Source organism: Oncorhynchus keta, chromosome 19, assembly GCF_023373465.1.
Source record: "Oncorhynchus keta strain PuntledgeMale-10-30-2019 chromosome 19, Oket_V2, whole genome shotgun sequence".
In the NCBI taxonomy this organism is placed as follows: domain Eukaryota; kingdom Metazoa; phylum Chordata; class Actinopteri; order Salmoniformes; family Salmonidae; genus Oncorhynchus; species Oncorhynchus keta.
The window spans coordinates 79,407,490-79,420,103 of NC_068439.1; the positions used below are offsets into that span (position 1 = coordinate 79,407,490).

At 51.0% G+C, this 12,614-nt stretch overlaps 1 pseudogene; it reads left to right on the forward strand.

Moving 5' to 3' along the window:
• Nucleotides 1-12,614, forward strand: part of LOC118376513 (signal-induced proliferation-associated 1-like protein 1) — a 417,378-nt pseudogene that overhangs the window by 376,334 nt on the left and 28,430 nt on the right.

Here is a 12,614-nt window from a genome sequence, read left to right on the forward strand (position 1 = left end):
AACAGCAAAGGACCCTGTGAAGATGCTGGAGGAAACAGGTACAAAAGTATCTATATCCACAGTAAAACGAGTCCTATATCAACATAACCTGAAAGGCCACTCAGCAAGGAGGAAACCACTGCTCTAAAACCGCCATAAAAAAGCCAGACTACGGTTCGCAACTGCACATGGGGACAAAAATTGTACTTTTTGGAGAAATGTCCTCTGGTCTGATGAAACAAAAATAGAACTGTTTGACCATAATGACCATTGTTTAAAAAAAAGGGGAAGGCTTGCAAGCCGAAGAACACCATCCCAACCATGAAGCACGGGGGGTGGCAGCATCATGTTTTGGGGGTGCTTTGCTGCAGGAGTGCCTGGTGCACTTCACAAAATAGATGGCATCATGAGGGAGGGAAATTATGTGGATATATTTAAGCAACATCTCAAGACATCAGTTAAAGCTTTTCCGCAAATGGGTCTTCCAAATGGACAATGACCCCAAGCAAACCTCCAAAGTTGTGGCTTAAGGACAACAATGTCAAGGTATTGGAGTGGCCATCGCAAAGCCCTGACCTCAATCACATAGACATTTAGTGGGCAGAACTGAAGAAGCGTGTGCGAGCAAGGAGGCCTACAAACCTGACTCAATTTCATCAGCTCTGTCAGGAGGAATGGGCCAAAATTCACCCAACTTATTGTGGGAAGCTTGTGGAAGCTTACCCAAAATGTTTGACCCAAGTTAAGAGTTTAAGAGAGGACACAGAGAGTTGAAATTGAGTGTATGTAAACTTCTGACCCACTGGGAATGTGATGAAAGAAATGAAAGCTGAAATAAATTAATCTCTCTACTATTATTCTGACATTTCACATTCTAAACATAAACTGGTGATCCCAACTGACCTAAAACAGGAATTTTTACTAGGATTAAAATGTCAGGAATTGTGAAAACTGAGTTTAAATGTATTTGGCTAAGGTGTATTTAAACTTCCGACTTCAACCGTAGAATATATTAACATGGTCATTGGTTTCTAAAATACAACTGTGGACAGTGGACTACTTGGAATGACATGTGAAGCTTCGATGGAGGGCTTTGTGATCACGGTGTTTCCTGTGATGCTCGTTAGGAGCTGCAGCTGTGTATCTGCTGCCCTCTGCTGGTAGAAAGCTCATGTTGCTGTACAAATATAAAATAGCAACCTGTTAGCTCTTTTTTTCTGAAAATGAAAAATGAAAATGAAATCTAAGGGACTAGTGTGCATGGTTTGAACAACATTGTCACTAAGTTTGTTTTCTCATGGTTAGCAATGTCTCCGGCTCTAACCTGTCCCCCCCCCCCTGTGCTGTTTCTCCAGGTGACCTGTCTGCATCTGACACGTCATTGGCTGAGATGGTTGAGCGTCAGCGCCACCCCCTCCCCCAGGAGCTGATGCCCCTCCCCCCCTCTGAGAGCAGGGACAGCCCCCTGGACTGGACCCACCTGGTGGATGTGGCCAGCACCTTTGAGAGTAATTATAGTAATATTTAGATTTAAATGGCTTCCTTTGAAACATTGGAAGCTATAACTGGATTGTGGCTTGACCTTTAACCCAATTTAACCTCCTTATAATATATACATAATCTGTTCTCTCTCTCTCCGTGTCCTCTCTCTCTGTGTCCTCTCTCTCTCTGTGTCCCCCTCTCTCTGTGTCCTCTCTCTGTGTCCTCTCTCTCTCTGTCTCTCTCTCTGTGTCTCTCTCTCTCTGTGTCCCTCTCTCTCTCTGTGTTCTCTCTCTCTCTGTGTCCTCTCTCTCTGTGTCCTCTCTCTCTGTGTCCTCTCTGTGTCCTCTCTCTCTGTGTCCTCTCTCTCTGTGTCCTCTCTCTCTGTGTCCTCTCTCTCTGTGTCCTCTCTCTCTCTGTGTCCCTCTCTCTCTCTGTGTCCCTCTCTGTGTCTCTCTCTGTCCCTCTCTCTGTGTCCTCTCTCTCTGTGTCCTCTCTCTCTGTGTCCTCTCTCTCTCTCTGTGTCCTCTCTCTCTGTGTCCTCTCTCTCTGTGTCCTCTCTCTCTGTGTCCTCTCTCTCTCTCTCTCTGTGTCCTCTCTCTCTCTGTGTCTTCTCATTTCTTCCCTCCGTCCAGTCCAGAGAGGGTTTGTGTTCAGTGATTCTAACCCCAGAGGTAGTGGAGCCTCCAGCCCTCACCAGTCACAGCCCAGCCTGGAGATACAGCTTGGTCCTCTATCAAGACCCTCATCCAGGTAACCCACACCTGATACAGCCTGGCCCTCATCCAGGTAACCCACACCTGATACAGTCTGGCCCTCATCCAGGTAACCCACACCTGATACAGCCTGGCCCCTCACCCAGGCAGCCCACACCTGTACAGCCTGGCCCTCACCCAGACCCACCTGATACAGCCCACACCTGATACAGCCTGACCCTCATCCAGGTAACCCACACCTGATACAGTCTGGCCCTCATCCAGGTAACCCACACCTGATACAGCCTGGCCCTTACCCAGGTAGCCCACACCTGATACAGCCTGACCCTCATCCAGGTAACCCACACCAGGTAACCCACACCTGATACAGCCTGGCCCTCATCCAGGTAACCCACACCTGATACAGTCTGACCCTCATCCAGGTAACCCACACCTGATACAGTCTGGCCCTCATCCAGGTAACCCACATCAGGTAACCCACACCTGATACAGCCTGACCCTCACCCAGGTAACCCACACCTGATACAGTCTGGCCCTCATCCAGGTAACCTACACCTGATACAGTCTGACCCTCATCCAGGTAACCCACACCTGATACAGTCTGGCCCTCATCCAGGTAACCCACACCAGGTAACCCACACCTGATACAGCCTGGCCCTCATCCAGGTAGCCCACATCTGATACAGCCTGGCCCTCACCCAGGTAGCCCACATCTGATACAGCCTGGCCCTCACCCAGGTAGCCCACACCAGGTAACCCACACCTGATACAGCCTGGCCCTCACCCAGGTAACCCACACCAGGTAGCCCACACCTGATACAGTCTGGCCCTCATCCAGGTAACCCACACCAGGTAACCCACACCTGATACAGCCTGGCCCTCACCCAGGTAACCCACACCAGGTAGCCCACACCTGATACAGCCTGACCCTCATCCAGGTAACCCACACCTGATACAGCCTGGCCCTCATCCAGGTAACCCACACCTGATACAGCCTGGCCCTCACCCAGGTAACCCACACCTGATACAGCCTGGCCCTCACCCAGGTAACCCACACCTGATACAGCCTGGCCCACCACCCAGGTAGCCCACACCTGATACAGCCTGACCCTCATCCAGGTTACCCACACCTGATACAGCCTGGCCCTCACCCAGGTAACCCACACCTGATACAGCCTGGCCCTCATCCAGGTAACCCACACCTGATACAGCCTGGCCCTCATCCAGGTAACCCACACCTGATACAGCCTGGCCCTCACCCAGGTAACCCACACCTGATACAGCCTGGCCCTCACCCAGGTAACCCACACCAGGTAGCCCACACCTGATACAGTCTGGCCCTCATCCAGGTAACCCACACCAGGTAACCCACACCTGATACAGCCTGGCCCCTCACCCAGGTAACCCACACCAGGTAGCCCACACCTGATACAGCCTGACCCTCATCCAGGTAACCCACACCTGATACAGCCTGGCCCTCATCCAGGTAAGCCACACCTGATACAATGGCCCTCACCCAGGTAACCCACACCTGATACAGCCTGGCCCTCACCCAGGTAACTCCACACTGATACAGCCTGTAGCCCACACCTGATGCCCACACCTGACCCTCATCCAGGTAACCCACACCTGATACAGCCTGGCCCTCATCCAGGTAACCCACACCTGATACAGCCTGGCCCTCATCCAGGTAACCCACACCAGGTAAGCCACACCTGATACAGCCTGACCCTCACCCAGGTAAACCACACCTGATACAGCCTGGCCCTCATCCAGATAACCCACACCTGATACAGCCTGACCCTCATCCAGGTAACCCACACCTGATACAGCCTGGCCCTCATCCAGGTAACCCACACCTGATACAGCCTGGCCCTCACCCAGGTAACCCACACCTGATACAGCCTGGCCCTCACCCAGGTAACCCACACCTGATACAGCCTGGCCCACACCCAGGTAGCCCACACCTGATACAGCCTGACCCTCATCCAGGTTACCCACACCTGACACAGCCTGGCCCTCACCCAGGTAACCCACACCTGATACAGCCTGGCCCTCATCCAGGTAACCCACACCTGATACAGCCTGGCCCTCATCCAGGTAACCCACACCTGATACAGCCTGGCCCTCACCCAGGTAACCCACACCTGATACAGCCTGGCCCTCACCCAGGTAACCCACACCTGATACAGCCTGGCCCTCAGCAGGTAACCCACACCAGACACAGCCTGACCCTCACCCAGGTAACCCACACCTGATACAGCCGAGCCCTCACCCAGGTAACCCACACCTGATACAGCCTAGCCCTCATCCAGGTAACCCACACCTGATACAGCCTGGCCCTCACCCAGGTAGCCCACACCTGGTAGCCCACACCCAGGTAGCCCACACCTGGTAGCCCACACCTGATACAGCCTGGCCCTCACCCAGGTAACCCACACCTGGTATCCCACACCTGATACAGCCTGACCTCACCCAGGTAACCCACACCTGATACAGCCTGGCCCTCACCTCCAGGTCGCCCACACCTGATACAGCCTGGCCCTCACCCAGGTAGCCCACACCTGGTAGCCCACACCTGCCACAGCCTGGCTCTCACCTGGTAGCCACACCTGATTTTTCACCCAGGTAACCCACACCAGGTAGCCCACCTGATACAGCCTGGCCCCTCACCCAGGTAACCCACACCTGCCCACACCTGATACAGCCTGGCCCTCACCCAGGTAACCCACACCTGATACAGCCTGGCCCTCACCCAGGTAACCCACACCTGATACAGCCTGGCCCTCACCCAGGTAGCCCCACCTGATACAGCCTGGCCCTCACCCAGGTAACCCACACCTGATACAGCCTGGCCCTCACCCAGGTAACCCACACCTGACAGCCTGGCCCTCACCCAGGTAACCTGACCTGGCCCTCACCTGACACAGCCTGGCCCTCACCCAGGTAGCCCACACCTGGTAGCCCACATCTGATACAGCCTGGCCCTCACCCAGGTAACCCACACCAGGTAACCCATACCTGATAGCCAGCCCTCACCCAGGTAGCACACCTGGTAGCCCACACCTGATAATGGCCCTTACCCAGGTAACCCACACCTGACACAGCCTGGCCCTCACCCAGGTAACCCACACTAGGTAACCCACACCTGATACAGCCTGGCCCTTACCCAGGTAGCCCACACCTGATACAGCCTGGCCCTCACTCCAGGTAACCCACACCTGATACAGCCTGGCCCTACCCAGGTAGCCCACACCTGATACAGCCTGGCCCTTACCCAGGTAGCCCACACCTGACACAGCCTGACCCTCACCCAGGTAACCCACACCAGGTAACCCACATCTGATACAGCCTGGCCCTTACCAGGTAACCCACATCTGACACAGCCTGACCCTCACCCAGGTAACCCACACCAGACACAGCCTGGCCCTCACCCAGGTAACCCACACCAGACACAGCCTGGCCTCACCCAGGTAACCCACTAGGTAACCCACACTAGGTAACCCACACTAGGTAACCCACACTAGGTAACCCACACTAGGTAACCCACACTAGGTAACCCACACTAGGTTACCCACACAAGGTTACCCACAGGTTACCCACACAGGTTACCCACACAGGTTACCCACACAGGTAACCCACACAGGTAACCCACACTAGGTAACCTTACACTAGGTTACCCACACTAGGTAACCCACACTTCTGCCCCATTCATGTTGACAGTGGCAGCAGTATTCTGTTAAATTATTTCTAAAAATTTTAATCCTGTTTGTCAGAGACTGCAAATTATTTGATATATATATATTATATTATATTGAAATAGTTTCTGAAGGATTGAAGATACGGTGTGTGTTCCCATCCTGACTACTCAATTATTACTAGATGATGCCAGATCTCCCATCCTGACTACTCAGTTATTACTATATGATGCCAGATCTCCCATCAAATCAAATCAAATCAAATTTATTTATATAGCCCTTCTTCGTACATCAGCTGATATCTCAAAGTGCTGTACAGAAACCCAGCCTAAAACCCCAAACAGCAAACAATGCAGGTGTAAAAGCACGGTGGCTAGGAAAAACTCCCTTTAGAAAGGCCAAAACCTAGGAAGAAAACCTAGAGAGGAACCGGGCTATGTGGGGTGGCCAGTCCTCTTCTGGCTGTGCCGGGTAGAGATTATAACAGAACATGACCAATATGTTCAAATGTTCATAAATGACCAGCATGGTCGAATAATAATAAGGCAGAACAGTTGAAACTGGAGCAGCAGCATGGCCAGGTGGACTGGGACAGCAAAAGGAGTCCTCATGTCAGGTAGTCCTGGGACATGGTCCTAGGGCCCAGGCCAGTTGAAACTGGAGCAGCAGCATGGCCAGGTGGACTGGGGGGACAGCAAGGAGTCATCATGTCAGGTAGTCCTGGGGCATGGTCCTAGGGCTCAGGTCCTCCGAGAGAGAGGAAAGAAAGAGAGAGAATTAGAGAACGCACACTTAGATTCACACAGGACACCGAATAGGACAGGAAGTACTCCAGATATAACAAACTGACCTAGCCCCCGACACATAAACTACTGCAGCATAAATACTGGAGGCTGAGACAGGGAGGGGTCAGGAGACACTGTGGCCCCATCCGAGGGACACCCGGACAGGGCCAAACAGGAAGGATATAACCCCACCCACTTTGCCAAAGCACAGCCCCCACACCACTAGAGGGATATCTTCAACCACCAACTTACCATCCTGAGACAAGGCCGAGTATAGCCCACAAAGATCTCCGCCACGGCACAACCCAAGGAGGCGCCAACCAGACAGGATGACCACAACAGTGAATCAACCCACCCAGGTGACGCACCCCCAGGGACGGCACGAGAGAGCCCCAGCAAGCCAGTGACTCAGCCCCCGTAACAGGGTTAGAGGCAGAGAATCCCAGTGGAAAGGGGGAACCGGCCAGGCAAAGACAGCAAGGGCGGTTCGTTGTCTCCAGAGCCTTTCAGCTTCACCTTCCCACTCTGGGCCAGACTACACTCAATCATGACCCATGACCCACTGAAGAGAGTCTTCAGTAAAAGACTAAAGGTTGAGACCGGTTGCGTCTCTGACATGGGTAGGCAGACCGTTCCAAAAATGGAGCTCTATAGGAGAAAGCCCTGCCTCAGCTGTTTGCTTAGAAATTTAGGGACAATTAGAGGCCCCTGCGTCTTGTGACCGTAGCGTGCGTGTAGGTATGTACGGCAGGACCAAATCAGAGAGGTAGAGTAGGAGCAAGCCCATGTAATGCTTTGTAGGTTAGCAGTAAAACTCTGAAATCAGCCCTTGCTTTGACAGGAAGCCAGTGTAGAGAGGGGTTTGCACTGGAGTAATATGATCAAATTTTTGGTTCTAGTCAGGATTCTAGCAAATGTATTTAGCACTAACTGAAGTTTATTTAGTGCTTTATCCGGGTAGCCGGAAAATAGAGCATTGCAGTAGTCTAACCTAGAAGTGACAAAAGCATTGGATTAATTTTTCTGCATCATTTTTGGACAGAAAGTTTCTGATTTTTGCAATGTTACATAGATGGAAAAAAAGCTGTCCTCGAAATGGTCTTGATATGTTCTTCAAAAGAGAGATCAGGGTCCAGAGTAACGCCGAGGTCTCAGTTTTATTTGAGACGACTGTACAACCATTAAGATTAATTGTCAGATTCAACAGAAGATCTCTTTGTTTCTTGGGACCTAGAACAAGCATCTCTGTTTTGTCCGAGTTTAATAGTAGAAAGTTTGCAGTTTCCATCCTGACTACTCAATTATTACTAGATGATGCCAGATCTCCCATCCTGACTACTCAGTTATTACTAAATGATGCCAGATCTCCCATCCTGACTACTCAGTTATTACTAGATGATGCCAGATATCCCATCCTGACTACTCATAGTTATTACTAGATGATGCCAGATCTCCCATCCTGACTACTCATAGTTATTACTAGATGATGCCAGATCTCCCATCCTGACTACTCATAGTTATTACTAGATGATGCCAGATCTCCCATCCTGACTACTCATAGTTATTACTAGATGATGCCAGATCTCCCATCCTGACTACTCATAGTTATTACTAGATGATGCCAGATCTCCCATCCTGACTACTCATAGTTATTACTAGATGATGCCAGATCTCCCATCCTGACTACTCATAGTTATTACTAGATGATGCCAGATCTCCCATCCTGACTACTCATAGTTGTTACTAGATGATGCCAGATCTCCCATCCTGACTACTCATAGTTATTACTAGATGATGCCAGATCTCCCATCCTGACTACTCAGTTATTACTAGATAATGCCAGATCTTCCGTCCTGACTACTCGTAGTTATTACTAGATGTGTTTTAGGTGATGCCAGATCTCCCATCCTGACTAGTCAGTTATTACTATATGTGTTTTAGATGATGCCAGATCTCCCATCCTGACTACTCGTAGTTATTACTAGATGTGTTATAGATGATGCCAGATCTCCCATCCTGACTACTCAGTTATTACTAGATGTGTTATAGATGATGCCAGATCTCCCATCCTGACTACTCAGTTATTACTAGATGTGTTATAGATGATGCCAGATCTCCCATCCTGACTACTCGTAGTTATTACTAGATGTGTTATAGATGATGCCAGATCTCCCATCCTGACTACTCAGTTATTACTAGATGTGTTATAGATGATGCCAGATCTCCCATCCTGACTACTCAGTTATTACTATATGTGTTTTAGATGATGCCAGATCTCCGATCCTGACTACTCATAGTTATTACTAGATGTGTTTTAGATGATGCCAGATGTCCCATCCTGACTACTCAGTTATTACTATATGTGTTTTAGATGATGCCAGATGTCCCATCCTGACTACTCAGTTATTATGGGATGCCAGATCTCCCATCCTGACTACTCAGTTATTACTAGATGTGTTTTAGATGATGCCAGATCTCCCATCCTGACTACTCATAGTTATTACTAGATGTGTTTTATGGGATGCCAGATCTCCCATCCTGACTACTCAGTTATTACTAGATGTGTTATAGATGATGCCAGATCTCCCATCCTGACTACTCGTAGTTATTACTAGATGTGTTTTAGATGATGCCAGATCTCCCATCCTGACTACTCATAGTTATTACTAGATGTGTTATAGATGATGCCAGATCTCCCATCCTGACTAGTCAGTTATTACTATATGTGTTTTAGATGATGCCAGATCTCCCATCCTGACTACTCGTAGTTATTACTAGATGTGTTATAGATGATGCCAGATCTCCCATCCTGACTACTCAGTTATTACTAGATGTGTTATAGATGATGCCAGATCTCCCATCCTGACTACTCAGTTATTACTATATGTGTTTTAGATGATGCCAGATCTCCCATCCTGACTACTCATAGTTATTACTAGATGTGTTTTAGATGATGCCAGAAGTCCCATCCTGACTAGTCAGTTATTACTATATGTGTTTTAGATGATGCCAGATCTCCCATCCTGACTACTCGTAGTTATTACTAGATGTGTTATAGATGATGCCAGATCTCCCATCCTGACTACTCAGTTATTACTAGATGTGTTATAGATGATGCCAGATCTCCCATCCTGACTACTCAGTTATTACTATATGTGTTTTAGATGATGCCAGATCTCCCATCCTGACTACTCATAGTTATTACTAGATGTGTTTTAGATGATGCCAGATGTCCCATCCTGACTACTCAGTTATTATGGGATGCCAGATCTCCCATCCTGACTACTCAGTTATTACTAGATGTGTTTTAGATGATGCCAGATGTCATGTGGTCGGATGTGTGTTTGTCACTCTTCCCCCAGTGAGGGTCCTGCAGGTTTGGAGAGGAAGTTGACCAAGCTGGAAGCCATGGTTAGGATGCTGCAGGATGACCTGAAGAAGGTAACACACACACACACACACACACACACACACACACACACACACACACACACACACACACACACACACACACACACACACACACACAACATAGCTCTCCTCTCTCTCTCTGTCCGTCGTTTCAGCAAATTGATGGGAAAAATGGTCGTCAATAACCCACGAGTCAATACATGCACTTTAACTCAGAAACGGTAACCATGAAGAAAAAGGTTTAAACTAATGGACTACTCTGGATGAACAGATCGGTGTGTGTACGTACTGGCTCTCACAAAAATACGCACGCACGTACACACTCAAACTTCTGTACTTTCTGAAACTTTAGCTGTGTCCGATCTCTACGTTTGTCAAAAGCTGCCTACTGTTTTTCTCATTTGGAACAAACTTGGTAACACAGTTTTCTGTCCTTTTAGTTGATGAATCAGCAGTTGTGTCATTCCCGGTGGTTTAGATACAATCTGTTATACAATGTTGCTAAACTCTAACTCCTCTCTCTCCCTCCCCTCTCTCTCCCTCTATCCTCTCCTCCTCTCCAATCCCTCCCACCCTCCTCTCCCCCTCCCTCCCTCTCTCTCTCCTTCTCCCTCTTCCTTCTATCCCTCCCTCCTCTTTCTCCCCTCCATCCTCTCTCTCCGCCTCCCTCCTCTCTCCCCCTCCCTCTATCCCTCCTCCTCTCCAATTCCACCCTCCTTCCCCCTCCTCTCTCACCCTCCTTCTCCCTCTTCCTCTCTCTATCCCTCCCATTATCTCTCCTTTCCTCCCCTCCTCCTTTCCTTCCCCTCACTCCTTCTCCTTTCCTTCCTGTCTCCTTCTCCCTTTCCTTCCTTCTCTCCTCTTCCCTCTCCTTTCCTTCCTTCTCTCCTCTTCCTCTCTTTCCTTTCCTTTCCCTCCCCCTCCTTCCCTCCCTCCTCCCTCTCTTCTCCTCCCTCTCCCTTTCCTTCCCTCCCTCCTCCTCCCTCTCCTTTCCTTCCCTCTCCTCCTCTTCCCTCTCCTTTCCTTCCCTCCCTCCTCCTTCCTTCCTTCCCTCCCCTCTCCATCCTTCCCTCCTCCTCCTCCCCTTCCTTTCCATCCTTCCCTCCCTCCTCCTCCCTCCTTTCCTTTTTCCCTCCTCCCTCCCTCTCCTCCTGGACCCCTCTCTCCCTCTTCCTCTCTCCTTTCCTTTTCCCTACCTCCTCCTTTCCATCCTTCCCCTCCCTCCTCCCTCCTTCTTTCCATCCTTCCCTCCCTCCCTCCTCCCCTCTCCTTTCCATCCTTCCCTCCCTCCTCTCCTTTCCTTCCCTCCCTCCCTCCTCCCTCTCCTTTCCTTCCCTCCCCTCCCTCCACCCCTCCTTTCCTTCCCTCCCTCCTCCACCCTCTTCTTTCCTTCCCTCCCTCCTCCTTTCCATCCTTCCTCCCTCCTCCTCCCTCTCCTTTCCATCCTTCCCTCCCTCCTCCTCCCTCTCCTTTCCATCCTTCCCTCCCTCCTCCTCCCTCTCCTTTCCATCCTCCTCCCTCCTCCTCCCTCTCCTTTCCTTCCTCCCTCCTCTTCATCCCATTCCTTCCCTCCCTCCTCCTCCCTTTCCCTTCCCTCCCTGCTCCTCCCCTTCCCTTCCTTCCTTCCCTCCTCCTCCCTTTCCTTCCTTCCCTCCCTCCCTCCTCCTTCCCTTCCTTCCTTCCCTCCTCCTCCCTTTCCTTCCTTCCCTCCTCCCTCCTCCTCCCTCTCCTTTCCATCCTTCCCTCCCACCTCCTCCCTCACCTTTCCATCCTTCCCTCCTCCTCCTCCCTCTCCTTTCCTTCCCTCCCTCCTCCTCCCTCTCCTTTCCTTCCCTCCCTCCTCCTCCCTCTCCTTTCCTTCCCTCCCTCCCTCCCTCCTCTCCTTTCCTTCCCTCCCCTCCCTCCTCCCTTTCCTTCCTTCCCCCTCTCCTCCCCTTTCCTTCCTTCCTTCCCTCCCTCCCTCCTCCTTTCCTTCCTTCCCTCCCTCCTCCTCCCTCTCCTTTCCTTCCCCTCCCCTCCTCCCTCCTCCCCTCCCTCTCCTTTCCTTCCCTCCCTCCTCCCTCCCTCTCCTTTCCTTCCTTCCTTCCTTCCTTCCTTCCTTCCTTCCTTCCTTCCTTCCTTCCTTCCTTCCTTCCCCTCCCTCCCTCCCTCCCTCCCTCCTCCTTTCCTTCCTTCCTTCCTTCCTTTCCCTCCTTTCCTTCCCTCCCTCCTCCCCTTTCCTTCCTTCCTTCCCTCCCTTTCTTCTCCTCCCTCCTCCTTTCCTTCCTTCCCTCCCTCCTCCTTTCCTTCCTTCCCTTCCTCCTCCTTTCCCCTTCCTTCCCTCCCTTTCCTTCCCTCCCTCCCTCCTTTCCTTCTTTCCCCTCCCTCCTCCTTCCCTCCCTACTCCTTCCTTCCTTCCTCCCTTTCCTTCCCTCCCTCCCTCCCCCTCTCCTTCCCTCCCTCCCCTCCTCCCTCTCCTTCCTCCCTCCTCCTCCCTCTCCTTCCCTCCCTCCTCCTCCCTCTCCTTCCCTCCTCTCCTTTCCTTCCCTCCCTCTCCTTCCCTCCCT